Genomic DNA, 12,517 nt, shown 5'->3' on the forward strand with positions numbered 1-12,517 from the left:
CGCTCGCCCACCAGCGGAGATCCGAGGAGGGTTGAATTGGGGTGAATTCACCCCCTCCCCCTTCTCTCCTTCCCTCCCCCCCCCTCCGCAGCCCTGTCCATTAATAAAGTTTAGCGCTGGGAGAGGAATTTTGCCAAGTGGTCTCCTTTCCTTCTTTCCCTGGGATTGGGGAGGGAAAACGCTTTGGGAAATTGCTGGCAGAGAGTGGGGCTCTCGTGACCCGGAAGGTGGTGGCAAAGAGTGGCCAGAAGAGGGTTGCCCCCCCCTTCTCTCTCTCTCCCTCCCACCCTCCCTCCCTCCCGAACCTACCTCGCAGGGCTGTTGTTTTGCGGAACGAGAGCAGGGAGGGCTTTGTACACCTGGAGAACAAGAAGGATGTGCATCTGACCTATAGAAAAGCTTTACCTTGGAGTTCACAGAATACCCTGAACCAGGAACTAATCAAAAGGAGCGTTTGTGCCATCCATCGATCACAGTCAGTGCTTTTTTTGTAAAAGAAAAAGGTGCCGGAACTCACACATGTCATACAACCCACCTTGCCTACCCTACAAGGTTCCATCCAAAAAAAGGTGCCGGAACTCCGTTCTGAGCGTTCTATGAGAAAAAAAAAGGCCTGATCCAAGAAAACTACAGGGATTCAAATCCGGGCAACATAACATACCACATAACGAATATATTTAATGTTTTCCTTCGTGGATTGGGAGAAATCAAAACTATTGGACAGATCCTTTTAAATAAGACTTACCTGTTCGAACAAGCCGGCCTGGCCTGATGGGTGATGGGTTTGGGTTTTATTGTTTTTATGTATTTTAACTTAGGTAAAGGTAAAGGTTCCCCCGCACATGCGTGCTAGTCGTTTCCAACTCTAGGGGACGGTGCTCATCTCCGTTTCAAAGCCGAAGAGCCAGCGTTTGTCCAAGGACGACTCCGTGGTCATGTGGCCGGCATGACTAGACGCCAAAGGCGCACGGAACGCTGTTACCTTCCCACCGTAGTGGTCCCTATTTTTCTACTTGCATTTTTACGTGCTTTCGAACTGCTAGGTTGGCAGAAGCTGGGACGAGTAACAGGCGCTCACTCTGTTATGCGGCACTCGGGATTCGACCCGCCAAACTGCCGACCTTCTGATCGACAAGCTCAGCGTCCTAACCCACTGAGCCACCGCGTCCCTTATTATTTTAACTTAACTCATTGTTATAGTTTTTGGGCATCTTGTTTGATCTTTTTTAACTTTTGTATTCTTGTTTTTTAACATGTATTGCCCTGTTCACCACCCTGAGTCCTTCGGGAGAAGGGCGGTATACAAATAAAATAAATAAATAAATAAATAAATATGACTTGCCCATCTGACACAAACAGCAACATACAAACCAATACTGCACTGAGCAGAGAAGAGAGAGAGAGAGAGAGAATGAGAGAGAGAGAGAGAATGAGAGAGAGAGAGGGAGGAGAGAAGAAAAGAAAGAGGGAGATCAAAGGTGCTTTTCCCAAAAGGCAACCGGCCTTTCTTGGTTGGTTGGTTTCTTCCTCTGAAGAAAACTGAACTGGAAAAGCTCCTTGGATGAGAAGCAAAATGTTTTCAAAGAAAAAGGAGGGAAAAACAAAAAAACAACAACCAGGAAAGGTCTGTTGCCTTTTGGAAAAAGCACCTTTGGGTCAACTTATGACCTGTGTGGTGGAGAAATAGATGGGGAGGAGGGCAGGCAGAGAGGAAGGGAGGGAAAAGGCGAGGGAGGAAAAAAGGGAGGCAGAGAAGGAAGGAAGAGGGAAAAAGAATGGGTGGAAGGAAGATGAGAAGGGAGGAAGGGAAGGCGGAAGGAAGAATGGATGGAAGGAAGATAAGGGGAGGAAGGAAGAAGACTAGATGGAAGGAAGAGGAGAAGGGAGGAAGAAGAGGGAAGGAGGAAGGAAGGAAGGAAAAAATCCCTTTAACCCAGACCAAGGGTAGGCCACCTTGGCTCTTTTATGACTCGTGGACTTCAACTCCCAGAATTCCTGAGGGGAAAGGGAGAGGTTTCCAAGCTGAGCCATGCCGGCTCAGGAATTCTGGGAGTTGAAGTCCACCAGTCATAAAAGAGCCGAGGTTGCCTACCCCTGGCCTAGGCCTAGGCCGCTTTATGACTCGTGGACTTCAACTCCCAGAATTCCTGAGCCAGCCATGCTGAGGGGAAAGGGAGAGGTTTCCAAGCTGAGCCATGCTGGCTGAGGAATTCTGGGAGTTGAAGTCCACCAGTCATGAAGGGGCCATAGTTCCTCCCTGCTGACTCAGGAATTCTGGGAGTTGAAGTCCACCAGTCATGAAGGGGCCATAGTTCCTCCCTGCTGACTCAGGAATTCTGGGAGTTGAAGTCCATGAGTCATAAAAGAGCCGAGGTTGCCTACCCCTGACCCAGACCAAACACGGTCTCCTCTATTTATCGAGTTGGATATTTTGCTATTTGGAATTTCTTTTCACCTCTGGTTTGGGAAGATAATGGCCCAATGAGATTCCCGAAGAAAGGAACGCTTGCATGAGATTCCTTGGATCAGAAATCTGATGTGAAATACAACGGGAGGAAGGAAGGAAGGGAGATGAGGAAGGAAGGAAGTTGAGAATGAAAAAAAAAGGAAAGAAGGATTGCTGGAAGGAAGGTTTTAAACATAAAGACGAGTTCATTATTAAATGATCTTTGGTTTCCCTATTAAATTAAAATTACATCTGGTACATCAAGGACATTTCATGAGTGACAGAAATTGGACAGAGAAGAATTGTATAAAATCAGCTTGCGGAATTCACTGCCAACGGATGTGTTGATCTCCGCTGGCTTAGAAATGCATGAAATGGGGGTTATACAGATTCATATAAGTCTTTTATCTTTCACTGTCAGATCAATTAGATGGATCCCAAAACTTCAAAGGTGGTACGGAGCAGATGGGAAATGTAATTAGGTCTTGAATGCTAATGAAATGCTTGTGATCTTCTCTTTTGTGTTTGTGTGTGTGTGTGTGTGTATGTGTGTGCTGAAAATGGATTTCTGGGTCAGTCTGTTTTGGGAAGACTAATATTTGTCTGAAACTGGCCTGCCATTTTACAGCTTTTGATCTAAGAAATTACATATAGAAAAAACAGAATATTTTGCCTTCGGTGGAGAATGGAGAATTTTGGCCTCCGTTTTTAAAAATGGATCGCTTCTGATCACTTGCTCAGTGTGTTTGAATTCCTGCCTAAACATCATTCCTTACTTTAAAGAACGCCTGTATTCCTTGAAATCCAACTTCTTCTGTAGGAAATACAGCAGTGGCCAAAATTGTGGAAACCTTTTGGGTCAAGTGTACGGTAGAAATGCCACCTTTGGTTAAGTTTCCACCCATTTTTTCTTCTAATTTCTTTATAACTGTAGCCTTGTTCACTTAATAATACTATTTTACATCGCTTTCTGGGCGACCAGTCGACTCTTTGCACCATGACTTTAATTTTACTACGTTTTACAAGCTCACTAAAGGAAAGGACACAAAAACCCCCAACCAACTTGATAGGGATCACATACTGACATAACACACTGATTATTGGGCTATAACTTTTCATAGAATACAGTACAGATAACTGAACAAACTTTGTTGCGTTACATTCTTTATTGAATTATCTTTCCATTGATATATGATTTTATGGTTGTTGTTGTTGTTGTTAGTTGCGAAGTCGTGTCCGACCCATCGCGACCCTATGGACAACATTCCTCCAGGCCTTCCTGTCCTCTACCATCTTCTGGAGTCCCTGTAAGCTCACGCCTCCTGCTTCAGTGACTCCATCCAGCCACCTCGTTCTCTGTCGTCCCCTTCTTCTCTCTCCCTCAATCTTTCCCAGCATTAGGCTCTTCTCCAGTGAGTCCTTCCTTCTCATTAGGTGGCCAAAGTATTTGAGTTTCAACTTCAGGATCTGGCCTTCTAAAGAGCAGTCAGGGTTGATCTCCTCTAGGACTGACCGGTTTGATCGCCTTGCAGTCCAAGGGACACGCAGGAGTCTTCTCCAGCACCAGAGTTCAAAGGCCTCAATTCTTTGGCGCTCAGCCTTTCTTATGGTCCAGCTTTCACTGCCATACATTGCAAGATTTTATGGTACTACTCCGGAAAAAAAAAGTGGTGTTATTAGCCATCAAATCTACAAAATACACTTTTCCCAAAAGGTTTCCACAATTTTGGCCACTACTGTAAATTTTGTCATCTACAAATTGATAAGAGCCAGCAGCCACAGTGGGCTGGAATTGCAGTCCAGGTAGTCCTTGACTTAATACTTTTCCATTTGGTGTCTTGAAAATTACAATAGCACTGGGGAAAAAGGGACTTATGACCATGAGTCATAAAAGAGCCGAGGTTGCCTACCCCTGAGTTAGAATCTGGCTTCCCCGTTGACTATGCTTGTCAGAAGGTCACAAAATGGGATCACATGACCCCGGGATACCGAACCGTCATAAGTAAAAGCCAGTTGCCAAGCGTCTCAATTTTGATCACGTGACCACGGGGATGCTGCAACGGTCGTCGGTGTGAAAAATGGTCATAAGTCCCTTTTTTCCAGTGCTATTAAGTGAGCTGTGCCCGCTTTTAATAACCTTATTTTTTAAAAAAAATATTTTATTAATATTTTGACTATGGAGAGTTAAAGTGTGCTAGAATTTAATGTTTTATTATTGTTGTTAGCTTATTTTAGATTATGCTTGTTTGTATTATTATACCCTGTATTCAGCTCTGGGAAGTCGGGGAGGGGGGAGGGGAGGGGAGGGGAGGGGAGGGGGAGGAGGGGGTTTTCTATATTCAAAAATGTATTGTAAAACTTTTCAATTAAAAAAAAATAACCTTATTTTGGCCATGGTTTTTGGCCATGGTGAATTGCTGCCGTTGTTAAATGAGCCGTGCGGTCGCTAAGCAAACCCAGCTTCCTCCTTTGACTTCACTTGTTGTAAGGCAGATGGGAAAATCGCCAGTGGCGATCGGGACCCTGGGATACTACAAGTATTGTAACTACATGTCGGTTGCCAAGCACCTGAATTCTGAATCCTGTGATGGTGGGGAGGCTGTGATGATGGTTAAGTGCAAGGATCAGTCATTTCTTCAGTGCCGTTGTAACTCCGAATGTTCGCTAAACGAACGATTGTATAAATCACGGGCTCCCCCGTAGTGATTCATATCTGATGATCTTACAGTTGAAGGAACCTCTATATTTAGGAACAGGAGGCAAATACGGGGGTAGCTATCTCTACCATACAGGTAGTCCTCGACTTACGACCACAACTGACCCACAAATTTCCATCGCTAAGCGAGACATTCATTAAGCGAGTTTTGCCCCACTTGAGGACCTTTCCCTGCCACGTTGGTTAAGTGAATCGCAGCTGCTGTTAAGTGAGCAATCCGGTTGTTAAGTGAATCTGGCTTCCCCCATTGACTTTGCTTGTCAGAAGGTCGCAAAAGGGGATCACATGGCTCCGGGATGCTGTCGCTGTCATAAATGTGACCGTGGGGAATGCTGCAACCGTCGGAAGTGTGAAAAATGCTCATAAGGGATTTTTTCAATGATGCAGCTTTGATTGGTCACTAAATGAACTGTTGTAAGTCAAGGATGGCCTGTGTTTAAGGAGCAGGAGGTGAATACTAGGGTAACCATCGCTATCATGCTCTTTCTGTTTTGCAGGGTGGGGGAATAATAATAACAACAATGACAATGATGATGGAAGAGACCTTGGAGATCATCTAGTCCAACCCCCTGCTCAAGCAGGAAACCCTATACCATTTCAGGCAAATGGCTGTCCAGTCTCTTCTTAAAAACTTCCAGTGTTGGAGCATTCACAACTTCTGGAGGCAGGTTGTTCCACTGGTTAATTGTTCTCACTGTCAGGAAGTTTCTCCTTAGTTCTAGGTTGCTTCTCTCCTTGACTAGTTTCCATCCGTTGCTCCTTGTCCTGCCTTCAGGTGCTTTGGAGAATAGCTTGACTCCCTCTTCTTTGGGGCAGCCCCTGAGATACTGGACCACTGCTATCATGTCACCCCTCACCCTTCTCTTCATTAAACTAGAGACACCCAATTCCAGCAACCTTTCCTTGTATATTTTAGCCACCAGTCCCCTGATTATCCTGGTTGCTCTCCTCTGCACTCTTTCTAGAGTCTCAACATTTTTTTTTACATCGTGGTGACCAAAACTGGATGCAGTACTCCAAGTGTGGCCTTACCAAGGCCTTGTAAAGTGGTATCAACACTTCACGTGATCTTGATTCTGTCCATCTGTTAATGCAGCCTAGCACTGTGTTGGCTTTTTTGGCAGCTGCAGCACACGGCTGGCTCGTATCTAAGTGATGGTCCACTAGGACTCCCTCTCACAGTTGCTACTAGTGAGCAAGGTACCACCTATACTATACCTGTGCATTTGGTTTTTCTTGCCTAAATTTAGAACGACGGTCCTTTTATGATTTGTGGACTTCAACTCCTAGAATTCCTAGGCCAGCCATGCAGGGTCAGGAATTCTGGGAATTGAAATTTACAATTCATAAAGGGCCCATACTTCCCCACCTCTGTGGCGGAGCTTGCTAATTTAGGTAGATCTGTGGTCAGATTGAGCTAAGCATTTTCCAAAATTCTAACACAAAAATATTTTTCTCAGCACATCAGTAAAGCACTTGCTCAGTCTTATTATTATTATTATTATTATTATTATTATTATTATTATTATTATTATTATTATTATTATTATTAAGAGATAAACATGTTCAAATGTGGTGCAGAGAACTGGAAACAGGATCATTTGCAGAATTTTGTTTTGGTTTTAAAGCAGAAAGAACATATTTTTAAAAATCATTGCCACGTTCCCTGCAAAATGGAATATCTTACTGTACTGCTTTTTTTTTTCTTTTTTAAATTATGATCTATGGACTCCTGGGTGCCTCGATCCACATGTAAGAAGAGAATAGAGAGAAACATGGACTAATTTAAAAATTTAAGTCCTGCAAAAAGAGGCCCTTTAGAACAGAGGTGGGCAACTATGTATGCCTCCTTATGACCTGCGGACTTCAGTTCCCAGAATTCCTGAGCCAACATGGAATTCTGGGAGTTGAAGTCCACAGGTCGTAATGGGCCCATACCGTAGTTGCCCACAGCTTTAGAAGCAGAACCAGCTGGCATCAATAGCGTCCCATTTTTTTTTTGCTTTGGTGTGTTCCTCTCAAAATTGTCACAAAACACACAACCAGTTTCCTGCGTAGGAGTCACAGCTATAAACAAACAAACAAACAAAGATGAATGCAGTTTTAGACTTCATGAACAGTAGTAATGCTTTGCAAATTAGAGAAAGCAATTCTTTCGGTTTATCCTGGTTTTGGTTTAGATCCCGCTTGGATCTTGGTCTGGATGCCCCATTTTCAGAAGGATGCAGAGAAGCTGGACCATGGCGAGAAAAGGGCCACCAGGACGGAGGGTCACATCCTTCAAATTCTTGGAAGGACGCCACCAAGAAGGAGGTCATGGACTGGTCTACATTTCTCAAGATTGTAGGCCCTAAAATACTGGGTTGAAGTTATACCGTAAGAAAGGAGAAATCTTAGACAAAACTTCCTAACGGTTTAAGATGTTTGATGCTGCCACCGATGAGTTACAGATTGTGTAGTCTCCTTCCCTGGATGCTTAAAAGCAAAGGTTATTATGGATTTTTGATCTGGAGTCCAGTAGCAAGCAGGACGTTGGATTTGATGATGTAATGCAGAGTATGCCAACCTTGGCAAATTTGAGACATGTGGACTTGAACTCCCAGCTGTGTTGGCTGGGCAATTCTGAGAGTTGAGGTTGACGTGTCTTCAAGTTGCCAAGATTGGAAACTCTGGTCTAATGGCTTCTTTCAGACTCTGGGATTATATGACTCCTTCGTTTAGTCATTCTTAGAGCTGAGCCATTGAAATCTCATAGAAGAGAATACGTGTAGCTCAGGGTTGACCTGTGAGGTCCTTGGTGCTCTCTGAGCTTGGTGGTTTCCTTGCTGATGTTTCATTACACCACTAGGTAATATCATCAGTGCTAGAAGGGAATGTGGAGAGAGGAGGAGGAGGAGGAGGAGGAGGAGGAGGAGAACAATTGTGGGGTCTTTACTGCTCTCTGACCTTGGTTGTTTTCTTGCAGACGTTTCGTTACCCAGCTAGGTAACATCATCAGTGCTAGGAGGGAGGGGTGTCTGTTGGGAGGAGGAAGAGGAAGAGGAATCAGAGGAGGAGGAAGAGGAGGAAGAAGAAGAAGAAGAGGAGGAGGAGGTCAACTGTGGGGTCCTTGATGCTCTCTGAGCTTGGTGGTTTTCTTGCAGACGTTTCATTACCCAACTGGGGAACATCATCAGTGCATCCCCATTGAAATCTATTGGACTGAAGTTCATTGAAATCAACCTTGATGAGGATCTGTTTACTGCTATAAGCATGACTAAGTCTTCATCCAGTCCAGTGGTGGTGAAAGAAGTTGCAAAGAGATCACAAAATTTTCCCCTTCATTGGAGGCAGAAATTGTAAGAGGAAAATACAGGTAATCTCTGATTTACAACCATTCAGAGTTACAACAGCTTTGAAAAAAAAGTGATTTACGGCCACCCTCACACTTATGACCATTGCGCAATACCCTGGTGAGTAAAATTCAGGCACTTATCGATGGGCATATGACGGTTGCAGCATCCCGGGGTCATGTGATCGCCATTTAGGAACTTCCCAGCTGACTTCCGACAAGCAAAGTCAATGGGGGAAGCCAGTTTCGCTTAATGACTACTTTACGCAAAACTGGCTTTCCCCACTGACTTTGCATGGGAAGGTCACAAAGTGAGATTCTGTGACACCCCCCCCCTCCATGATGCTGCAACTGTCGTAAAGGTTGGTTGCCAAGCACCTGATTTTTGATGGCGTGAGCATGGAGATATCGCATTGGTTGTAAGTGCAAAGCCCGGGGTTAAGCCGGCTTTTTCAGTGTCATCGTAACTTCAAACAGTCGCTAAATGAATGGTTGTAAGTTGAGGACTAACTGCATCTTTCTGTTGCTCTGAAACCTCTGCACCAGATTTGAAAAAAACAGGAATTTCTGCTTTCATCCCTTAGAACAGGGGTCTTCAAACTTGGCCACTTGAAGACTTGTGGACTTCAACGCCCAGAATTCCTCAGCCAAGTCCACAAGTCTTCAAGTGGCCAAGTTTGAGGACCCCCTGCCTTAGAATTTCAAGAAAGTACAGAAAGCTTGCAAAGAACGACAACAACAAACCCACGAGAATGATGTGTGCAAGGACAAAACTCAATCCATTCCTAAATCGCATTTCTCCAAAATTCTTTTTTTCCTTTCAGAGACATTTCAACGGTCGTTCCCCTTTCATCCAATTACAGGAAGTCCTTGACGTAACCACAGTTCATTTAGCGACCGTTTAAAATGACAGCGGCATCGGGGACGAAAAAAGCGACGTGATGGTTTTTGCAGCATCTCCACGGTCACGCGATCAAAAATTCCGAAACTTGGCACAACTGACTCGTATTTATGACGGTTGCAGGTTGTCCCGGGGGTCACGTGATCCCCTTTTGTTAACTTCTGTCAAGCAAAGTTCAATGGGGAAGCCAGATTCACTTAACAATTGCAGCGATTCATTTAACGGGTGGCGAGAAAGATCGTCAAATGGAGCAAAAACTCACCCCCACTGTCTCATTTAGCAAGAGAAATTGCGGGGGGGGGGGAAGCAATTGTGGGAGTAAGTCGAACACCACCTCCATATGGAAAAATGGCTTAAAAATGGCTGGATGAATTTTTCCCAGGGCACTTAAACAGGTTTTTTCTTTTTAAAATCAAACCCAGCAGGGATGTTCTGTCTGACTATGGGAAGCGTCGCTGCTCCAGCCCACATTCGTTTAGTTCCAAGGAAAAGCAAAATGTTTTCTGGGGAGCTGTGATCTCTTGCGATCCAGTAGGTGCCGCTCCACACAAGGAAAAAACAGACTTAATCCCACCCTGGCTTTCACCTCTTCCACTGGCTTTTCAAACAAGAACACAGCAGCTGCACGCTCTTGAAAATGCACCCTTTTACTTGTACTTGTTGTGAATGTGCCACTGAGTTTCCAGATGCTGGCCTTCTGGTCTTCCATGAGAGGACAGGCAGGAGAAGAAGCAATGGATGGAAACTAATCAAGGAGAGAAGCAACCTAGAATAATAATAATAATAATAATAATAATAATAATAATAATAATAATAATAATAATAATAATAATAATATAGGAAGAAGAAGAAGAAGAAGAAGAAGAAGAAGAAGAAGAAGAAGAAGAAGAAGAAGAAGAAGAAGAAGAAGAAGAAGAAGAAGAAGAAGAAGAAGAAGTAGTAGTTGGAAGGGACCTTGGAGGTCATCTAGTCCAACCCCCTGCTCAGGCAGGAAACCCTATACCATTTCAGGCAAATGGCTGTCCAGTCTCTTCTTAAAAACTTCCAGTGTTGGAGCATTCACAGCTTCTGGAGGCAGGTTGTTCCACTGGCTAATTGTTCTCCCTGTCAGGAAGTTTCTCCTTAGTTCTAGGTTGCTTCTCTCCTTGACTAGTTTCCATCTGTTGCTTCTTGTCCTGCCTTCAGGCGCTTTGGAGAATAGCTTGACTCCCTTTTCTTTGGGGCAGCCCCTGAGATATTGGAACACTGCTATCAAGTCACCCCTCACCCTTCTCTTCATTAAATTACACATACCCAATTCCAGCAACCGTTCCCTATATGTTTTAGCCTCCAGTCCCCCAATCATCTTCGTTGCTCTTCTCTGTACCCTTTCTAGAGTCTCAACATCTTTTTTACATCGTGACCAAAACTGGATGCAGTATTCCAGGTGTGGCCTTACCAAGGCATTGTAAAGTGGTGTTAACACTTCAAGTTATCTTGATTCAGTCCCTCTGTTAATGCAGCCTAGCACTGTGTTGGCTTTTTTGGCAGCTGCAGCACACTGTTAGCTCATATTGAAGTGATTGGCTACTAGGACTCCGAGATCCCTCTCACAGTTACTACTATTGAGCAAGGTACCACCTATACTATACTATACTATACTATACTATACTATACTATACTATACTATACTATACTATACTATACTATACTATACTATACTATACTATACTATGGAGGAATTTCCTAACAGTTGAGGACAATTAATCAGTGGAACGGCTTCGCCTCCAGAAATTGTGAATGCTCCAAACACTGCAAGTTTTTAAGAAGAGACCAGACAGCTGTTTGTCTGGAATGGTGTGGTAGAGGGAGTCCTGCTTGAGCAGGGGGTTGGACTAGAAGACCTCCAAGGTCCCTTCCAGCTCTATTCTGAATTGAAAAAAAGACTTGGGAAACAAGAGCGGAAGGACCAAGCTTGTGGCGAGTTGTTCCCATGGCGAGTTGACCAGGGCGACGTGATGGCGGTCAGTTGTCACAGACCCCCTCTCTTTGTTCAGAAATATGGTAACTGTGATGGCAGACCTACCGCAGAGGCATCTGCTGGCCATTTGTGTCAGAATGCGCAGCCTTGTGTTTTGAAAATTTTGAAGAGCTGAATTGGGTCACGTCAATCGGCAGATATGGAAATCAGGTGCAAACTGTACAGGGTTTTGGACAGCACCCACTCTCTTTGTGTCCGAGGGACAAATAAAAGACGGCAGACTCCAGTGGCCTGGCTAAATAATTTTATTTACATGCTTCCTTAGCAGATACAATGCACAAAGCAAGCCACAGTAGAACAAATTAAGTACAGTACAAGTCAAAATAATCTAGAGTTCTTTATCTGGCTATTAATGCAATTGTTAATCTAGTCGATTATCTGGGTTATATTTATATGGATCTTTGGTGTCTGGATGAAACAGCTGTCTACGAAACATTGAATGGAAATCGAACTCAGCAGAAAACCGGAAACTCACACATAACAAATCGACTTACTCTATTGTTTTATATACAGTCCTTGCATCTCAAATGGTGTAGACTAGCAATGATTTCCAAGCGTGACCGGCAACCCAGAGGTTAGCAAGAAAACTCATTTACTTGAAATAAGTCTGATTTATTTGTGTACATATGTTTGCCGCAAAATGCACATTGGATTAAATGGATCGAGTTTCTTTTCTCCACATTTACATTTCTTAGATGAGTGTAAAAATGTACTCGTAAGAGGGTTCGCACATAATTGTTCCCTTGTTTATTGGACTACGAATGCAACCACAACGAAGAAACTACTTTGAACTTCAAAAATATTCCTTTTGTTGGTTTTGTTCTTCCACTTTCTCCTGAAATCTAGCAACGATTGGGGGGTGGGGGGGTGGGGGCAACGCTAACAGCCCAAAGTTTTTTTTTTGTTTTTTTTTTTTGGAGAAACCAGATCAGGGTCAAAGTGGGAGAATTTTATCTCCCCAAATTGAGATGTTGCTCAGATATTTGGGGGAAATCTTTCAATGCTGTTCTCAAATGTCAAGGTTACGTTTGCTTGTAACATCCAAAGCCTAAAATAAAAACACAAGACATGATTGAACTGAATGAAGGACCCAGGCTCCTGTC

Source organism: Vipera berus (genome assembly GCF_964194415.1).
Source record: "Vipera berus genome assembly, chromosome: 3".
Lineage (NCBI taxonomy): Eukaryota > Metazoa > Chordata > Lepidosauria > Squamata > Viperidae > Vipera > Vipera berus.